Source organism: Periplaneta americana, chromosome 2 (assembly GCF_040183065.1).
Source record: "Periplaneta americana isolate PAMFEO1 chromosome 2, P.americana_PAMFEO1_priV1, whole genome shotgun sequence".
In the NCBI taxonomy this organism is placed as follows: Eukaryota; Metazoa; Arthropoda; class Insecta; order Blattodea; family Blattidae; genus Periplaneta; species Periplaneta americana.
Genome location: NC_091118.1, coordinates 4,834,696 through 4,855,306, shown reverse-complemented (window position 1 = coordinate 4,855,306; position 20,611 = coordinate 4,834,696). Strand labels below are relative to the sequence as shown.

The following is a 20,611-nucleotide window of genomic DNA, read 5'->3' as shown; positions in this document are numbered from 1 at the left end:
AGTGCTCCTGTACACTATTTTCTGTGAACTCAGGCCTGAATCTAGTGCTGAAGCACAATTGTCGAATCATTCAGATTCTATATCCAATGTTTGCATAGGTACTGAAGAATCTAGACCGAGTACTAGCAACACTGAGAGCCAAGACTCATCACTTGCACAAATCTTACAGTGGCCTGGTACCCCAAAGAGAGAGGGAAAACGAAACTGTGAACGTACGCCATTTGTAATAACATCGGAGAAATGGCACACACACTTGCTTCTGATAAGGCACAAAAGAGAAAGATGGAAGAAGAGGCAAGAGAAGAGAGGAAGCGAATAAGAGATGAAAGAAAGGGAGCGAGAAGAGTTGTTAATGAGAAAGACCAAAACAAGAGAAACGAAACAGACAAGAAAAAAGTGAAAACTGTGAAAATGTGTTGTTCAATCACTAATAAGCTAGTATACAATAACCGTGCAGTAGACTGTCAATCGCTAGTACATGTGTGGTCAATAACTGTGCAGTAGATGGTCAATGACTGTAAAAGTGGACTTGTGTTTATTTAATTTACGTTTGCATTAAAATTATATTTTTTCTTTTATTTATTGATTCTGTTTTGTTTTTGAATCTTCACTTGACCCAATGTCTTTAAAATTACCTCAATAAATTATCACTGTTTTGCAACATCTCATTATTTTATGATTCATTGGCTTAAGTGGTCAATCACTATACAGTCTACCCTATGCCATTAAAAATTATTATGAAGAGTTAAGAATGTCAACATACTCGTATATAAAATAATAATAATAATAATAATAATAATAATAATAATAATAGCCATTTAACAATATAACAAACTAGTGCTTATTCTTATCCAGGAAGTAGATGTGACAACGTGACGCTTAGAGTGAAACCTACAGAGCAGCAATCGGTCGGCAAAATTATGTTTTAAAAGCACACCGCACGTTATTGTATGATGCCGACATGTTAAGTATGAGGCCGCGGCGATAATACTAGTCAGCAATGTATGTAATGGAGAGGAAAAGGAACTGGCCACCACACTCCATTATTGCCTGGCTTAGTTGTCTCATGAGTGATCTTATTGGAGACACTTGTGGGATCCAGACCTGTCTTCGGACAGTTGACTAAACAACAAGAATAGACTATTACCTAGTGGTTTGTTATGGTCTCTCACTCTCATCAGTCCATCTCTCAGCCATGTGACCAACAGATCTTCTTTCATACTGCAGAATTTGTTTAGGGATGCGATATTAATTTATCCATTCTTTTAACATGTTTTACACATTCTTTCGTTCTTTACATACCGTATCGTAAAACCGGAGCTTTGAGGATATCTTCAGTCTCGTAATGATACGGATGCCATTCTGTTATTCCTGATGTACGCCTCATACAATATATCCCTCAAGCAGTTATTCTTGAGCAGTCTGGTGTTCTAATCGTCCATGTCTCGCATGTGTAAGACAGAACTGATCGGACAAGAGTTTTATAAATTTTGATTCGTGTGTGCACACTCTGCTCTACGCATATGATTTAATTATATTAGCTAACACCGAAGACAACTTACAAATGACAATTCATAGGCTATATCAAAAAGCAAAAGAGTGCAGTTTAGAAATTTCTATACACAAAACAAAAACCATGGCCTTTATTGGTAAAAATTTTATAAGAACTAAAATAGTTATCAATAACTTTGGAGTAGAGCAAGTAAATGCTTTTACTTATCTTGGCTGTAATCTCTCCTATATTCATTCTCGAGATATAGATAATAAATTAGCCAAATTTCAACAGCTGCTAACAACAATTAGAAATACACTGTTTAAGAAGGTCTGGCAAGACACAATTTTGAAATTCTACAAAACAATGGCCATTCCAACTTTGCTATATGGATCAGAAACTTGGACTCTAACAACTAGTCAACTGAAAAGAATAGAAGCAGCTGAGATGAGATTACTAAGACCGCTAGCAGGCTACACTCTCTATGACCATAAATATGATGACATGCGACAAGAACTAAATATCGCAGCCATTACAGAGACAATCCACAAGTATCGGAGCAGCTGGCATGAGCGTGTTCTACGGATGCCGAATGGTAGACTACCCAGGAGATCATTAAATTACAGACCCCTTGGATACAGAGATCGTGGACGCCCGAAGAAGCAATGGAGAGACCAGCTTTTCACCTGAGACGGAACAGGCCAAATGGCCTAAACCCTGATAGCTATTGATGATGATTCGTGTGTGCACTTATACTACTGTTTATAAATGCAATAGGTACTTTTATTGTGGATGTCAAGATGATAATGAATAACCGAGGTAGTTGAAGGTATTAATCCTTTCTAATAACTTGTTTAGGCACATTTTTATAGTTATTGGTTTCTTCCATTCTTCACTTTAGTTTTGTGTAATGAAATTTTCATATAATAATTTTTGGCTATTTTATCCACATTCCGTGTAGCTAAATTGCTAACACCTGGCTAAGGATTAGAAGTTCCGACTTCGATCCCAGATAGTGGCGAGATTTTCTGGTCATTAAATTCCCAGAACGACCCTGAGTGAGGTTCACTCAGCCTGCTATCAAATTGAGTAAAAAAAAGTGGTCGCAGCATGCTGCCAACCACACACCTCATTCTTGTGCCTAGGTCAAAGAACGCATGGAGCTCTACCTCATGGCATATGAGAGTGCCTACCTACCTTATCTGCATTACATTATAATGGTAACTGCAGACCATGTTCAGATTTCGCAAGTATTACTGTACCTGGACATTGGCGTATGAATATATATACATAGTGTTCTGCCAAATGTAAGGTCTTTCACTGCAAATCCAGCATTTTCAAATCTTTCCTATTTTCTGCCTTCCTCTTAATCTCCGCATATGATCCATATATCTTAATGTCGTCTATCATCTGATATCTTCTTCTGCCCTGATCTCTTCTCCCGTTCACCATTCCTTCCAGTGCATCCTTCAGTAGGCAGTTTCTTCTCAGCCAGTGACTCATCCAATTTCTTTTCCTCTTCCTGATCAGTTTCAGCATCATTCTTTCTTCACCCACTCTTTCCAACACAGCTTCATTTCTTATTCTGTCTGTCCATTTCACACACTCCATTCTTCTCCATATCCACATTTCAAATGCTTCTAGTCGCTTCTCTTCACTTCGTCGTAATGTCCATGTTTCTGCCCCATACAATGCTGCACTCCATATAAAGCACTTCACTAGTCTCTTCCTTAGTTCTTTCTCCAGAGGTCCGCAGAAGTTGCTCCTTTTTCTATTAAAAGCTTCCTTGGCCATTGCTATCCTCCTTTTGACTTCCTGGCAGCAGCTCATGTTACTGCTTATAGTACACCCCAAGTATTTGAAGCTGTCCACTTGCTCTACTGCCTCATTTAGTATTCGCACGTTTACCTTCTTTATTTTTCTTCCTATAACCATGGTCTTCGTCTTGTTTGCATTTATCTTCATCCCATACTGTTCACAGCTGTCATTTAGCTCCAGTAGCATATCCCTTAGTATTTCCGCCTCATCTGCTAAGAACGGAATATCATTAGCAAATCATGTATACTTTATTCTTCTTCCTCCTACTATCACCCCTCCTATGTCGTGAAAACAGTTCTTCACTAAATTCTCCAAGGAGATGTTGGGCAGGGTAGGTGATGAAGGCATCCTTGTCGTATTTCACGTCCTTCAGACATTGGCGTATGAAATAGTAGTATCTAAATTCCAGTCTATTTGTAATTGGTTGATCTCTGCTGCATTTTATTATGGTGTTCGTGTAGATTATAAACAGAAGGGTGGACATTCTGCATCCCTGTCATAGTCCTCGGTTAACAGGTTTTCAATCTGACAGACAATTATTCTCTTTCTGTATAATTTAGATATATTCTTAATTATCTGTACAATATTCCATCATTATGTACAATTGAAAGTAGGTTTTCTCTGTTAACTTTATCGAATGCCTTTATATAGAGTGTCAGGGGTACCATATATGTGCAAATATTATATTGATACTTGTTTAAGAAAAATTCCTATAAAACAACGCCCTATTTACTGTTTCCCTTGCTGTAATGTGAGTGGCGCCAACTTATATGGGCGCGTAGGGCCCCAGTCTACCCAATAATTTGTCGTATTATTATTAACTATTATTACCATTATTATTTATGGGCTTTATTTATTTTAACTTATAACTCCAGTGTTTGAGCCCACCCAATGTTTTCCAAAAGTTGGTGCCACTGAATGTGTTTTTATGTATTCACGATATGATGTTTTATGAATGATAGTATTGTCGCCGCATACTTAACATGTCGGCATCATACAATAACGTGCGGTGTGCTTTTAAAACATAATTTTGCCGACCGATTGCTGCTCTGTAGGTTTCACTCTAAGCGTCACGTTGTCACGTCTACTTCCTGGATAAGAATAAGCACTAGTTTGTTATATTGTTAAATGGCTATTATTATTATTATTATTATTATTATTATTATTATTATTATTTCATATAGGAGTACGTTGACATTCTTAACTCTTAATAATAATTTTTAATCACATACCTTAATGTTCGTCCTCAGCACAAGACATTGCAACCTCGGTTTTAGTCCACGTGGATTAGACAAGTGGGTGTCATTTAATAATGGAAGCAGCTTATTGGTTGCAATATTGAAATTGAGGCGAGTGATTGGAGCGGCGACATAAGAAATTGAAAACAATAATGCAATTAAATTTCAAAGACCTGCCGAATATTAACCATGAGAGCGCGGCGATAATACTATGAAACGCCTGTCAGTTTAGACTACACGCAATCATATGTTCTCCAGCATAAACTCTTCCTCAGTCAGTTGAAGGTCATTAAACTTGCAGGAAGCGCACTTGACGTAATGGAAGAATTTTCTGATGCTGAATCAGTCGATATTCATTTAATGTCCGGAACAGCAAGAGAATCTGCCATCGTGGCAAGGGAGCTCTATTGGTAACAATTTACAAAGCACCTGAAAGTATTAACTAACCCAAAAACATGGTATTTTTCATGTCTAAAAATAATTTTGAATACAGAAAACTTTTTTTACATAATGTTGTTCAATATACTACACCCAATTACCTCTAAAAATATTTGCACATATACCAAAACCCTGTATAATGTATGAATGCAATATGTGTAGTCGTATTAAATTCCTTCTGTACAATTTTGAATTGAAACGACTGTTCTGCATGTCAGCAGTGGCTCGCTGTTGAAGTGAGCCAGAGAGTTCATGAACACAGAATTACGTTTGTCAGCGAGGGCAGTTCTGGGCGAAATTGATGAAATAAATGTTTTGAATTTGTCCCGTTTACTGAATAACTGAATGGTTCACACACTGAGAACAGACCCAAATTCACCGTTTGAGCCGAGGTAGACGGGTGCAGTGACACGTCTCTACAGCCTCAGAGCTTCCGTGCACCTCCATCTCTTGTGCTCTCTTTGCCGTCTCTTGTGGTCTTGGGTTCTTTGATTTGTCTGGGATACCCTTTTCTCCACTTTTGCATTCCCTCAACATTTCAAGTTCGAGGAATTCTGAAAGTTCACAAAGTTTCACACACAACTACTTTTTGAAAGTTGAGAGTTCAATTTACTCCAGATCATTGTAGGTAGTAAGTAGATAGGTAGGTATCTAATGCTTTTGATTTAACAACACAGAACTGCACGCATTGTATTCTTCTCCTGACATAATTAGGAATATTAAATCCAGACGTTTGAGATGGGCAGGGCATGTAGCACGTATGGGCGAATTCAGAAATGCATGTAGAGTGTTAGTTGGGAGGCCGGAGGGAAAAAGACCTTTGGGGAGGCCGAGACGTAGATGGGAAGATAATATTAAAATGTATTTGAGGGAGGTGGGATATGATGATAGAGACTGGATTAATCTTGCACAGGATAGGGACCGATGGCGGGCTTATGTGAGGGCGGCAATGAACCTCCGGGTTCCTTAAAAGCCAGTAAGTAAGTTATTTTCTCTCTTGCTTCCCAGGATTTAGATGTAAGACTTTTTTTTTTTTTTTTTGTTGAAGTGCTTCCAGTGTGTTAAATGATTCATATCCATTTCTTCTTGTTAAGAGTACAATACACAATTGTTTTCATTGTTTTCGCCTTTATTTCTTTGTACTCTGTCAATCAACATCTCACACATCCAGTCTGGTTCAGATGTCACAGAGATGAAAGAGCATAAAACTGCCGCCGGAGTGCAATTTTCGAGGCATGTTTTGCCCCATCCCTCTTGCTGGTCTTAAAAGAGTCCAACTGGTTTATGATTTCGAGACTCCTTTGTCTACACGGTGGTATACTTTTCGTTTAGCTATTTTTACTAAATTTGTTCAAATGTTATAAGTGATTTTAATGTAACATTTTCTTCTGACATTGTTACCACGTGGTTGGCTACCTGCTGTGCTGAACACATCCAGCCCATCCTTCCAAACTCTAAACTGGCTATGGCTTAACGAACGTAGAAATTTTCATTCTCTTGTTCTCCTTTTCCAAGTCCTTCACACCTCTACACCTACCTACCTTGCCTCCCGTTTCAGTTACCTGTCACCATATCATAATCTCTTCACACGCACGCAAAATAGCCGCATACTAGCCATACCAACACATAAGACATCATCGTATTCATCATCATACACAATCTCGCTCTCGCGCTTGTGGAATACCTTACCCAGCGACATCAGAGACTGTCGGAATTTAGTAGCGTTCAAAAGCAAGCTTATTAAGCATTTTCTTACTGCATAGAGTAGGTTTAATTTTTACTTAATCAATAAGAGAAATGCTTCTCTCTTCTTAACTTTTACAATAAACTGTCTAGCTTTTATTAATCAGTTAATCTTTTAGTACTTTGATTTTTATTGTACCTGTAAATTTAATATTAATTGTAATCATAATTGTAATTGTATTCTTAATATTGTAGTTGTAATCCCCTGGTAGAGAGGAAGAGAAGGCCTGATGGCCTTATCTCTACCAGGTTAAATAAATAAGAAATAAAACACAAAAATGTACGGTAGTTCTACTTCAGAATCATTTTATTCTTCTACCAGAATGTTTGGATAATACTCATATAATTCAATTTTTAATACATTAGTAAATATTTTATATCCAGAATTCAAAAGGCTTATTCCCTATAATTTTCACAGTCTTTCAAAGTACTCTTTTTTGAATTGGTATTACAATAATTGCATTTTGCAAGCTGTGAGGAGACTTGTCCAGGTGCCATATTTTATTGAGCAAAGACAGTGATTGATTGATTGTTTATTTCAGGCATGTCAGAAATCAGACACTGAAAGTGCAGTGTATGTGCGCGGAACGCCGGTCTGTGCAGATTGCGTCATTCACGTGTTGCTCTTACCAGTTCTTAGTGGGAGGGATGTACAAGAAGCTATTCTGCGCTTCTAGTGTTCAATTAAATTGACATTTGGACATTATAAACATACTTAGCAGAAGGAAAAAACACAATTATTGTCAGTGTCTATATTTGACAACAATTGTAACACAAGAAACAATAGACTTACTCAGTTGCAATTCACAAAGCAGTCGTTTGTAAAGAATCATTTATTTAGGCCTACATGATTTATATAGCCTACAGTATTTGAAGAAAATATAAATATTGTAGTAATTTAGAAACAACAAAAAACGAACACAGTATTTCATTTATCGTAGTAGGTACTGATTATTTCAAAGTAATACTCTTTCATTGTTCCTCAAGCATTATTGGGACCATTGGTGCACAAATGTTAAAGAAATATTTTACTCCCAATTACATGCAATAGGAAATTGTGAGGCTTTTACACTGGAATCATTTCCTTGCTGTATATTAATATAAATTCACATTATTATTAATAAATTGGATAAATTAAGCTTGAATTAAAATTTATATATAATTTATTTGAAAGACGCTGAGAGTAAGTATCAGCAAGTTGGGAGCGTTACTGAATTGAGTTAAAAGAGTACTTCACAAGCTGTGAAGCCAGGACATTTTCTTTATGTCAGGTTTTAAGATTTGTTAACATAAGTATATTAAGATAATATAGTAACGTGAGATGGAAAATCCGCCATTATGTATTATTTTTCCAGAAAATTTTTCCGCCTTTCTTCCTTCCCTTACAACCTCAAGAGCCTCACATGTATTCCTCACTATATTCTCATCACTTATCAGCTTATCAAATAAAAGTTGTAAGTCGTCTAACCATTGATGGCTGTGTTAGTACAGACTCCAAAACAACATCATTTTCATGTTTGTCTTGCCGTGAGAGTACTAATTAAGAAGTAAGAGCAGGCGAATATCATATTTTGAGAACTTTACTAATCTGATTTAAATTCTCATATCACTATTAGGTCCACATGATATGATGAAAGCTTTCATTTTAAAATAATTACAGTTGGCTGAGGAAAACATCATTACAGTTACGTTATATGATTCGTGATTTCTCTTCTTCGTTATATCTGTGGACTCCTCACTTTATATTCATAACGCATTCAGAGTCACAGCTCACTGAGCACCAGTACTGATCCGTGTTACTGAAACCAAAGCTGTTCTGCTGCTGCAGGTCTGCATAGCCCTGTCGCGTTCCCCTCCAAGCCGATTCACTCCCTCCAGGTAGGGGAATAGGAACTGCACATCGCACAGAGACCAGTGCACAATGTGCGCGACTGCACAATGTGCAGGGTTTTGACATGCCTGGTTTATTAAATACATTACTAAATACATGATGTACCTACACGTCATTAAAAATACGAAGCCGTCCGAAAATTAAGTTTCCCTTGGTCCCTTTTACAGAAACAGAAATACAGTTTCATGGAAAGATTTATTGGCACATATGCAGCAATTGTTGAGCTATTTTTCAACATATTCTTCAACAGAATTGAAACATTTATCATGCCATAGGATCAACAGAGAGAGGTGCAGACGGCACTCACACACTGCTTCTGATCCCAGGTGGCAGACTGCTATGGCACAAGGATACATACAAAAGTTGATCCCACAGTTTGACAAATGTCTTAATACTGGTGGGGAATATGTTGAAAAATAACTCAATTGCTGTATCTGTTCCAATAAATGTTTCCATGAAAATTGTATTTTCTTTCTGTAAACGCCTACAGATCCAATTTTTTTAGGTTAAGTAACGTTCAAATCCAATCATATTTATTAACTCTCTGCCAAGTGACACCAAAGTAGTCCACACCTGTGGAGTAACGGTTAGCACGTCTAGCCGCGAAACCAGGTGGCCCGGGTTCGATTCCCGGTCGGAGCAAGTTACCTGGTTGAGGTTTTTTCCGGGGTTTTCCCTCAACCCAATATGAGCAAATGCTGGGTAACTTTCGGTGCTGGACCCCGGACTCATTTCACCGGCTTTATCACCTTCATCTCATTCAGACGCTAAATAACCTAAGCTGTTGATAAAGCGTCGTAAAATAACCTACTAAAATAAAAATAAGTAAGACACCAAAGTAGGAGTGAAGTATTTTCTGTGGAGTGGATGACTCTATGGCATTCTATTATTAAGCAAATTTGTGTCCCAAGAGCTGGAGCCTCAGCCTCTGAAGAAGTGGGTCAAATGTCTTAAAGCCTGTTACAATCCTGAGCAACATTCACAATTACTAACACTGTCTCAGTTTTTGTGTACCTGGGCATAATGCCTGTGTAGGAAGGCTTTTTTCCTTGAAATGAATAGCCAATGAGCTGATGAAAGGAAAAGACTCGACGTACCCTGTGTGTTATAATATACGGTACTGGAATCTAATTTTAAAGACATGACGCATGTTGCATTTTATAATTGCCTCATGAATAAAGATGCTCTATTAAAAAAATTCCCAAGCTTATAAGTATGACTGGCACGCAACGCATTAATGTAAATGAAAACACTGTGTTATTTGTTGTGCTATGCTCAGTGGCGGCTGATTGGCTGAGGCAAGTGAGACCAGCCTTGGCGTCCTTAAACTCAAACTTTTGTGTTTTTTAGTCGTATATAACATAATGCTATTAGTTATTTGAATGAAGCATAAGCCTTGTAGAAGTATTAGAGAACTTTGTGTTGTATATAGATCTGTCTTGCAGTAAAATTTGTTCCTGAGGTCAGTCCGGCCAGGTCTGGCTTCTGCATTTCACGTTTCCATGGGTTTTGAGGTTACACTGAGACACATTTCTTATGGCCTCGTGGCCTAGCAGGTGTTCGCCTTCACTTCTCCCATTCAGAACCCGGTCTTTTGTCATTGCCAGTTCCTAGGGTGCAATGGTGTGAAAAAACAGTGGTGAATTTTCGTGTAGTCCACTGTGGTTATGAGTTCTGGGAAAATAGAAATCAAAGGAGATGCGAGAAAAAATGATGATAATTGTAATAAATTCTTTATTAGAGTGTCAATTGGAGAGGAAATATTGAAAGGAGGGAAGTTTTAAATTATGACAAAGCTGCACTATCACTGACAATTTTTCAGGAAGATAATCTTAACACGCAAGCTTTCAATCAAAAGCACTTAATATATATAGTCCTTTTGCTTTCAATGTATCCTGGTGTGAAAACATAAATTGATCTTTGGTCGTGCTTGTTGCTGTCAAAAGAGAGAGAGAGAGGGAGAGAAAGAGAGAGAGAGAGAACAATCTAGCCTACTGACAGCTTTGTGATCGGAAAAGTGTTTCCAGGAGAATTTCACGCATGCTTCTTCAGCTGAGCATAATATGCACTGCTTTATAAAAATTAAACAGTTACTGAAACAAACTCTCTGGATATCAACTTATTTGTTCAGTGACATGTTATTATTAATTTAATTTCTTCCTGTAACCACTACAGGTTGCCATCGACAAAGAGTACCATGATACAATAGAGTAAATGCCTTGAGGCTTAGTGATACATTGTTGTTAGAGTGAAAAATAATTTTAATTATATTGAAACACATGATGTTAAACGAAGTAACGTCAAGGAGATGCGAATTAGTCATGGTCCATATGTATGATGTCTGAAAATAGCTATTGAGCCTTTGAGTGCTGCAATTGTTAGATCTCTTAAAATACTTTTATGCAGGCCAAAAGATTTACAGAAGTCGACTAGGAACCGGGGTATGGTCCCACGGGCTCCTATCATTAGTCCCGTAATGACGATGCATTCCAGATGCTATTTGTCCTTATAAAAACTGATGGAAGGTTCATATATATTCCTTTTTTCCTCGTGTACCTCTTCTGGCTGGTGTTCGTGCGATTCGAATCTGACAGTAGGGTCTATGATGTAACCTTCAAGAGAGGGAGGTTTAATAATAATTGAGGAGCGTTTTTTCAAAAGTCGATAGATGCAGAAATCAAGATTTCACAGAAATTACACTAAGTGACAGGATCTATCGAGTTTTGAAAAAACCTGGAAGGTTTGGTAGTCTCTACATACGGTATGAATCAAGTTTTGGTAAATCTGATTTCATAGATCGATTCCGGAGGTAGAAAACATACGATATCCCTATGTAACTCACTATTGAAAATTTCTGCATCTATCGACTTTTGCAAAAACGCTCCTCAATTTATTTATTTATTTATTTATTTATTTACTATTATTTATTGTACTGTACAATAGTCAGAGGCCAATAATAGTTCAGCACAAAGCATAATTACAATATGACAAAATTATAATAAAATTGCATAAAAATAATTATTACCGGTACACATAAGTACAATTGATGACAATGAATGGACAGAATAAATGGATGACTTTAAAATACATAATAAGAATAATTCAGTAAAAGAAATATTAAAAGCCAGAAACTCAACACACTAGAACAATATGAAATATACAGACACATGAAAACACACCCCAATGATATTCCCAACACACAACTCAGTTTCAAAACACACACACTCTTTGACTCTATGCTACGAACGCACCCACAAAGGAAACAACAAGAGGCGCCAGTTCTGAAGATGACCCGTAAACAGGTCGAAACATGTAAACAAGGTACGTTAAAATTTAACACAAGAAAGTCTTATCATACATATTCCGAAGTGATACAGTGTTAAAAGTTGTGTAATCAAGATGTAAAATATTAAAACATTAATAATACATGAGTAATATAAATGAAGAGTCCACTGCAAGAATGATGGATGTCACTTTCTTGTCGAAAATGAACCAAGACTGTCAATGCATAGCTTAAGACATATAGAATGTACATATGGCATTAACACTGATAGTCATTGTCCAGTAATGATCGGAAAATCACAGTTAAGCTTTGAGCGCTAAGCATTTCAAACTTTCAATTGCTTCTCCTGCAAAATGACATCCATCATTCTTGCAGTGGACTCTTCAAATGAATATTGAAAAATTTTATAAAATGAATTCTAAACAAGACATAAATTATAAATAATTTAATAATAACAATAATAATAATAATAATAATAATAATAATAATAATAATAATAGTAATAACGTCAATCATAATAAAATATACTCCCTCCTTTCCAAAATATGGTATAGTAACAAAGAAAACAAGTCTGATTATTACGCATGCGTGCAAGAAATGTTTCGTGGTTTGTATTCTGTTCAGTAGTGAAGGGACTATCAGACAATGCAGCTGTGAATGTTTCTAATCTTCTGTAGTACCGGTACATCAAACAAACTATAATATTTAAATAGTTCATTATGAACAGAAATCAAATAGGTGTTCCTGTTGCAGGTAAAAAATTAAAGCAACTTGCAAAAATGTTCTTTAAACTTACTACTTGTCTAAGAGCTTATAGCCCCTGAAATAATACATTTCCGACCACTGGTTCCTTACGTCAAAATGCTCAGTTTAGAGTCCTCTACCATCTGCATAATTTTGACCCCAAAGGTTGGAGACACTGTATAACCATGAAAATTGTTACCGGTACCTATTGTAATTTATGACACTAGAAGACAGCAAAATAACAGCAGCTGTGAAATCTAGTCTTACTTTGTGCTTACAGGAAGGTCCCCGTTGGACAGACAGCTAGCACATGGACTGGTTCAACAGGATCAAGCACTTCGACCCAACGTGGTGCATGCCTCTCAGAACTAAGTAAGTTCTTTTAGATAAACCTTATTATAGCTTGCTATCGACTTTGAGGTATTGAAAATGCAATAGCTACCATATTAATGTCATGAAAAGTTACTGAAAGTTTGCAGGAAGAAGGGTGAGAACAATGATGCATGTGTGTTGAACCACGATAAAAACATTATTCGTGATACAAGCATACATATAATTACTGAAGCATAAAAGTAAAGTTTCATACTTGCTTACTGGCTTTTAAGGAACCTGGAGGTTCATTGCCGCCCTCACATAAGCCCGCCATTGGTTCCTATCCTGAGCAAGATTAATCCAGTCTCTATCATCATATCCCACCTCCCTCAAATACATTTTAATATTATCCTCCCATCTACGTCTTATTCCCTCCGGCCTCCCAACTAACACTCTATATGCATTTCTGGATTCGCCCATACGTGCTACATGCCCTGCCCATCTCAAATGTCTGGATTTAATGTTCCTAATTATGTCAGGTGAAGAATACAATGCGTGCAGTTCTGTGTTGTGTAACTTTCTCCATTCTCCTTAACTTCATCCCTCTTAGCCCCAAAATATTTTTCTAAGCACCTTATTCTCAAACATCCTTAGGCTCTGTTCCTCTCTCATAGTGAGAGGCCAAGTTTCACAATCATAGCTTTCCTACTACAAGGTACTATATTAATTTACCACATGCTTGCAAGGCTTCCAGGGCATGCGGTCCAGTTTAGAATGCCACATTTTTATTTTATCTTGTAATTCCTCATATTTGATCATGTCATCTGAGTATTCGCTGCTTTGCTTAGTAATAGAATTTGGAAGGCAGCAATATGTTCTTGTGCTTTACAAATCTTCCTTAATACTGTATCAGGAAGTGGTCTAGAAAGGTGGAAAGGCAATAATTGTCATACTTGATGTTAATGTGAAAGGTTCGAAGGCCTACAGTTCTCCATACTCCTATAGGTGTTTGACGGTTTTCACAGAAATTCTGAACATCCTTAGAAATAATTATTGAGAACTCTTCTGCAATGTCTCAAACCCTTAATTACTTTTCTTGCATCTTAAGCATAACAGACTGCTATAAAGAGATCAATGTTTTTCAGATAGCAGATATTTTGAAAGCGGTAAACTGTATGGCAACAGCTTTTTAAGGGGAGTCGTCAAACTCTATCTCACTAATGTTAAACTGCTATGTTAATGACCCGTTATCTCTAGGTATAGAAATGCGATATTTGTACAGGATTATTATCAAGTTTTGACAGGTCAACAGTGCATTACAAATAGATTTGTGTCAAATTTTTACACGTAACGTGTCAATTTGGAAATTTATGAAGTCTATTAGTAAAGACCAAAACAATAACGAGCATTTTAATAAAAAAAAAAAAACAGAAATTATTCCAGAAATCCCACGTAAATCTGCAGTAGCAAAATTCAGACTCTTACAGAACACGATTATTTGGCCAAACACTTGAATAAAATAGGAATTTACACGAATCCAAATTGCCCTCTATGCAATAAAGAAGAAGAAATGACTGAAGATCATCTCATAACCTGTGAAGTTCTACCTGATGGATCCACCACAGAAAAATATTGGAGAGCAAGAACGCTAATGGCTTCGTTGCCAAAGCCCGGCATTAGATAACAACAACAACATAACGAAATTTGCATTGAATATTACACATCACATTAAAAAGCAGGGTTTAAGCCACAGTCGCATTTTGCAACTGGACTTCTAAAATGCAACAAACTTTGAATGTAAATGTGCAAAAATGCGGCAACCACATTGGACTTCAGAAACGAAGATGGTAATGGAGAAAATGACATCAGAGATGTGTTTGAACTAATCTGAATTTAAATGAAATGCTAATAGCATGGGTATGTTCAAAAAGATATTGAGCAATAGATGTTCAGGAATTGATTTCAAAGAGTTGGTGCAATTCATGTAAGTTAAGCAAACAATTTATTCTAATTAATTTATATAATTCCATCGCATATTGTAAATTGTGAGCGAGAATTTAGCTGCGTGAATCTTGTGAAAACTGGAATTAGAAACCGCCTTTCAGTAAAAAAGAGTTAGCACTCTGCTAACAATAAATCTTGAAGGGTCTACTAGTAAAGAATTTCAATGTTGAGTGTGCTCATAAAAAAACGTATTTTAATGTGATGTAAATTCAGCAGTAATTGATTGTAAACATACCTACGTCTAATAATTTACTTACTTACTTTACTTGGACACGTGCTTGGACAATGCCCTAAAGGCGAGCTGCTGATCAATGCTAGACATCATCGTGTACGACTTGCTTTGGCGACATCGTTAAAAACTTTAAATTGGGAGATTCATGAGGAAGTGCATTGTGTATCATCAGATGGTTCTTTCAGATGGGCAGACATTATTGCTATTAACGGACGCTTAAAACGGGCTCTTGTTCTTGACCCTACTATCCGTTTCGAAAGAAACCTAAATCAGGCCACCGAAGTTGATATTGAGAAGAAGTCCATATATGAACCTTGTCTGCCGTATCTTTCTCAAAAGTACAACGTCCCTCTTAAACAATGGTCCGTCATTGGTTTGCTGTTTGGCAGTAGAGGTTCTATTACAAAATTCACATGGAATTATCTTAATGAACTTCACATTCCTTTTGATTATGTAATGTCTATTCTTACAAATATTATCAAGGATTCTCTTCAAATATTACATCATCATCTCTATTTCAATTAATCAACTTATATTTGCCTTCACCAATTAACTTTCTTTTTTCTTTAATGTATCACATCACATATATTGTACATGTTTATTGTATTCAGGACCCTTGTGGTCACTCAAATTCTTTGAGCTGATGTCTATAATTTAGAAAATATATATGTTGTCCTAATGTATTCAATTTGGCCTTTGAATTGGTGTTTAGATTTAATTACATGAATGGAGTTATGGATCATGGTAACAACACCTCCACCCCCTCTATCTTCACGAAACAGATTAAAAATTTTGTAGTCAGCAAATTTGTAAAATTTTAAAATATCAGCAATCTGAAAAGATTCTTGTCTGCATATTATAGAAGGCTTTTTGTCCTGAACTTCTTGCTTTAATAAATCCATTTTGTTTCTTAAAGATCTAGAGTTCCATTGTAAAATTTTTAGAGTGTCTATATCTTTTTCGTTAATGTTGCCTTTTCGTTTTAATTCTCGGTCTTTAAATATACTACCCAATGAGGCATGGAATTTATTCTTTTTAGCCTCATTTTTTATATTACAGAGAACGAATTTTGCTTCTGCATTGGACTGACACCATACTTCAATCCTTTTGGTATTATATTTGCCTCTTTGTCTCATTATACGGTTCTTTTCAATATTAAACTTGGCTCTGATTGACTGGACGGTGTGACTTCTGGTGTTCCAAATAAGTACTTCAGTACGATGCTTGGCATCTCTCAGTGCAGTCCCTACCCGGAGATATCTCTATTCAATGCTTTTGCTTCAGTAAAGTCTCATTTTACAAACCTATGGATCAACAATTGGCTCTCTTACAAAGGAAAAATTTTAGTCTGTACAAAAGAAACCCAATGACCTGGAAATGTACAAAAACTTGCCCAGACATGTTCAAACATTTTAACAAGAGCCAGAACAGGTCACATTGTCACTCAATTGTACCTACACCGATTTCAAATTTCTGATAATCCTACTTGTCTGTGGTGTAATAATCATGATGAACACATTCTTCTGTACTGTCCATCCATAAACCACAAAAGAAGTAAATTAAAATCATCAGTACCAGTTGCAGAAGACACAGCCCTGCAGTATATATTGACTACACCCCAACTCTGGCATCTGTAATGAACACCGATCAAAATACCCCTCATTTCTCAACAACTGAATAGACTACAGTGGACTACAGTGGACTTTATGTTGTCAGCAAACAGCTGGATACAGTAAGAAGATTGATTGATGGACCTCATTTCGTGGACATAAAAGAGTGGACGTGTAATTTATGAACATTACCAAGTGGACAATATGTCTGTGTTTCAATTGCAGTACTGGTACTCTTATGGTTATGAACCAAAGACTAACAAAGCAAACTGTCTCTGTATACAGAGAGCTGAAATGAAAATTTTTAAGGGGCTACGTCCACCTTTGAACACTATAAATAAGAACAAACTGAAATATCTCTCAGAAACCAGAAGTATATGAAACTCAGAATAAATTAGTGTAATAAATATTCACTAGTTCTACTCCTGAAACTAATATTCATATATGGAATTTATTTCAGGCTTTGGTGTAATTCACACATCTAGATGGCAATAATTTCAGCAGAGACTGGGGCCTACAGCTGAGTACAGCATTGAAACCTGCAATCACCATGCTTCGACCAACCAGAACACGGCAGGTGGTCGGGACTGGCTCCTGATTGGCCTACAGCAAGAAGCCCTACTGACTGTTAACATAACGACTAGACATGGTTCCACGACACTTCAATCCCTAGCTAGTCATCAAAGCTTCCCTGGCTGAGAACCTGAGAATTCATATCCAAACAACGAGAAAGCCTGAAGTCCTACAATATTCTAGGTTTAATTTGTACTGCAGAAAAAAAAATTGTTTTTTTTTTTTTTCCTTTTTTGCTTCTACAATAAATTGTCTAGCTTTTATTAATCTTTTATTGTAATTGTAAATTTAATATTAATTGTAATTGTATTCTTCATATTGTAGTTGTAATCCCCTGATAAGAGGAGAAGAGAAGGCCTAATGGCTTTATGTCTACCAGGTTCAATAAATAAATAAATAGTAACTACTACTACTAAAATTGTTTCACTTGGAGTTTCCTTAATCTTTTCACACCTAGGTGTTAATTTTTTTCACCGAATCTTAAAATATTTTCACACCTAGGTGTTAATTTTTTTCACAATCTTAAAATTTTTTCACACCTAGGTGTGAAATTTTTTTCACACCCAGGTGTTAATTTTTTTCACCGAATCTTAAAATTTTTTCACACCTAGGTGTTAATTTTTTTCACAATCTTAAAATTTTTTTCACACCTAGGTGTGAAAATTTTTTCACACCCAGGTGTTAATTTTTTTCAGCGAATCTTAAAATTTTTTCACACCTAGGTGTGAAATTTTTCACGGAATCTTAACATTTTTCACACCTAGGTATTTTTTCACGGAATCTTAAATTTTTTCACACCTAGGTGTGAAAATTTTTCACCGAATCTTAAAATTTTTTCACACCTAGGTGTGAAAATTTTTCACCGAATCTTAAAATTTTTTTCACACCTAGGTGTGAAAATTTTTCACCGAATCTTAAATTTTTTCGCACCTAGGTGTGAAAATTTTTCAGAGAATCTTAAAATTTTTTCACACTTTTTTTCACACATAGGTGTTAATTTTTTTCACCGAATCTTAAAAATTTTTTCACACCTAGGTGTGAAAATTTTTCACCGAATCTTAAAATTTTTTTCACACCTAGGTGTGAAAATTTTTTCACGCCAGTCTAAGTATTGAAACTTTTTCACAACTTTTCTTTATTCTGTATATTTATTGTCATATTCTTTTAGAGATCCAGTTCTTCCCAATTTGTTTACCAGTTCCAGTATTCTGTTTTTTTGGGGGGATTACGAACACCAAATTCTCTCTGGTTTGCCCTTTGAGTAGCTATAATTGAATTCGTAATCCAGTATTGCTTCACAAGGAAGAGCCGTTGATTTAATTTGTACTGCATTTTCAGTGACTAAAACTAAATGTCGAAAACAGCTGCCAACAATAAGGAATAAAGAATAAACAGGGAATCAAAACTCCTGCTGAATTTGAAGTTAAAAATCTGGTCAGTAAGTGTATTTCCAGCCGAATAAATAAAGAATTTTCAACATTTGCTATAGAGGTTAGTAATCTCCCAAAGATACTCTACATTTGAGGTACAGTATAACAAGTTGTGGCTAGAATCACTCGTTTTGAAATAAAGAAAGAAAGAAATGTGTTAGTTCTATATAAATAACTCTGTACAAGAGGAACAGAATCCTAATGTAATCATATAACAAATAGGGACTGTAGGAATAGTAAAGGAAATTATTATGAATAGGAAATACAATAAGGTAAGATTAGAATGTAAGAAGGGTTAGATAATAAATGTAGAAATATAGTAAGTAACAATTGTAGTGAATGGAGATGGAGGACATAGCGTATGAACGAATATAGTGAAGAATATGCGTCGGTCTTGAATGTCTGGAAGTATAAAAGTAGTAAACAGTGTAAGAACGGGATTGCTGGCCCGAATATAGAAATGTGAAGGATTAGCAGGACCAGAGAAATTAGTGTGAGAATGAACCATATCATAACCTAATAATTCTGAACGACAATCAGTACAACTTACCTGTTATGCATCAAACATTCCTAAGGGCCGAATACATAGTCAACACTTATCGTAAGGAAACCGTTAAGCAGTTGCTTATAATAATTTCCAATTCATAAATCCCACTGAAGTGAACACTTATTCAAATAAGGTAGCTTGTTCCTCATATGCATTGCAATCAGCTGATTCAGAATACAATGGATGATGATTATGATTTTGATGAATTTATTGAGTTCTATAATGAAAATTAAAATGTGTTTCGGCAAAACAAAAGATATATCAGAGATACGGATGTATTACATAATGACCAACAATTTAAGAGGAGATACCGTATCGACAAGAACACTGTTGTAGATATTCTGGTGTCTTTCATTGAAATTCACACTACAACCATGAAGCTGATCGATTTCACCACTGTTGAAAATACTGGTTGCTTTGAGATTCTATACTACAGCTGCATTTCAGGTAGTTTTAAGTGGTATTTTTTTTTTTCGAAAAGTATTCGTCGCAACAGTGTTATTTGCATTTGCGTTTGTATTCATCCCATGGAATAAGCTGTTAAAATTTGAGAAATTATACCACTTCTACTTTTTTACCATAAAAATAAGTGAAAAATAAATTACATAGATTCACTTACGAGAATATTTCCTGAGTTTGCATTAAACTCAACTGCAATTTTATCCCACGTCAATTTCTTCTTTGGAGAGAGCAATTATACCTATCAGAATTTTCACCTTCGACGATATCTCTATATTTCATAACTAGTTCTCTTAGCTCACTTCTTTATTCTTCTGTAAAATACTTTCTCGACATTTTGTATAGCCACACCAAAAGAAATACAAAAACTTCTAGCACTGGAAACGATCAATACTAGATACCCTACAGAAGAATGGCTCCACATATATATCAATGGATCCACCACAGAAAACCTTACTGGAGCTGGGGTTACATGTACACATTTTTCCTTTTATCATTCTGTTGGCAGAGACACAACAAATTATGATGGTGAAATAGAGGCTATACACATTGCTCTCCGACAATTATTAAATCTTCCCTTAAATAAATATAACAAGACAGTAATTCTTTCAGATTCTAAAGCTGCAATTCAGGGAATATGTTCCAATGCTACAAAGAAGTCAACAAAAATAACGAAATGTTAACACAACTCCAAAAAGTTAATAAGATTGTCCGTCTCCAATGGATTCCAGCACACTGTGGAGTCATGGGGAATGAAACCGCAGACACACTTGCCAAGAAAGGCACAACAATAAAAC

At 36.0% G+C, this 20,611-nt stretch overlaps 1 long non-coding RNA gene across 1 annotated transcript in view; it reads left to right on the top strand.

Moving 5' to 3' along the window:
* Positions 1–17,729, top strand: part of LOC138711944 (uncharacterized) — a 34,051-nt gene extending 16,322 nt beyond the window's left edge. Inside the window, exons 2-3 of the long non-coding RNA XR_011335542.1 lie at positions 12,928–13,019; positions 17,266–17,729. This is a non-coding gene — a long non-coding RNA (uncharacterized lncRNA). The remainder of the gene's footprint in view (positions 1–12,927; positions 13,020–17,265) is intronic.
* Positions 17,730–20,611: the final 2,882 nt, after the last annotated feature.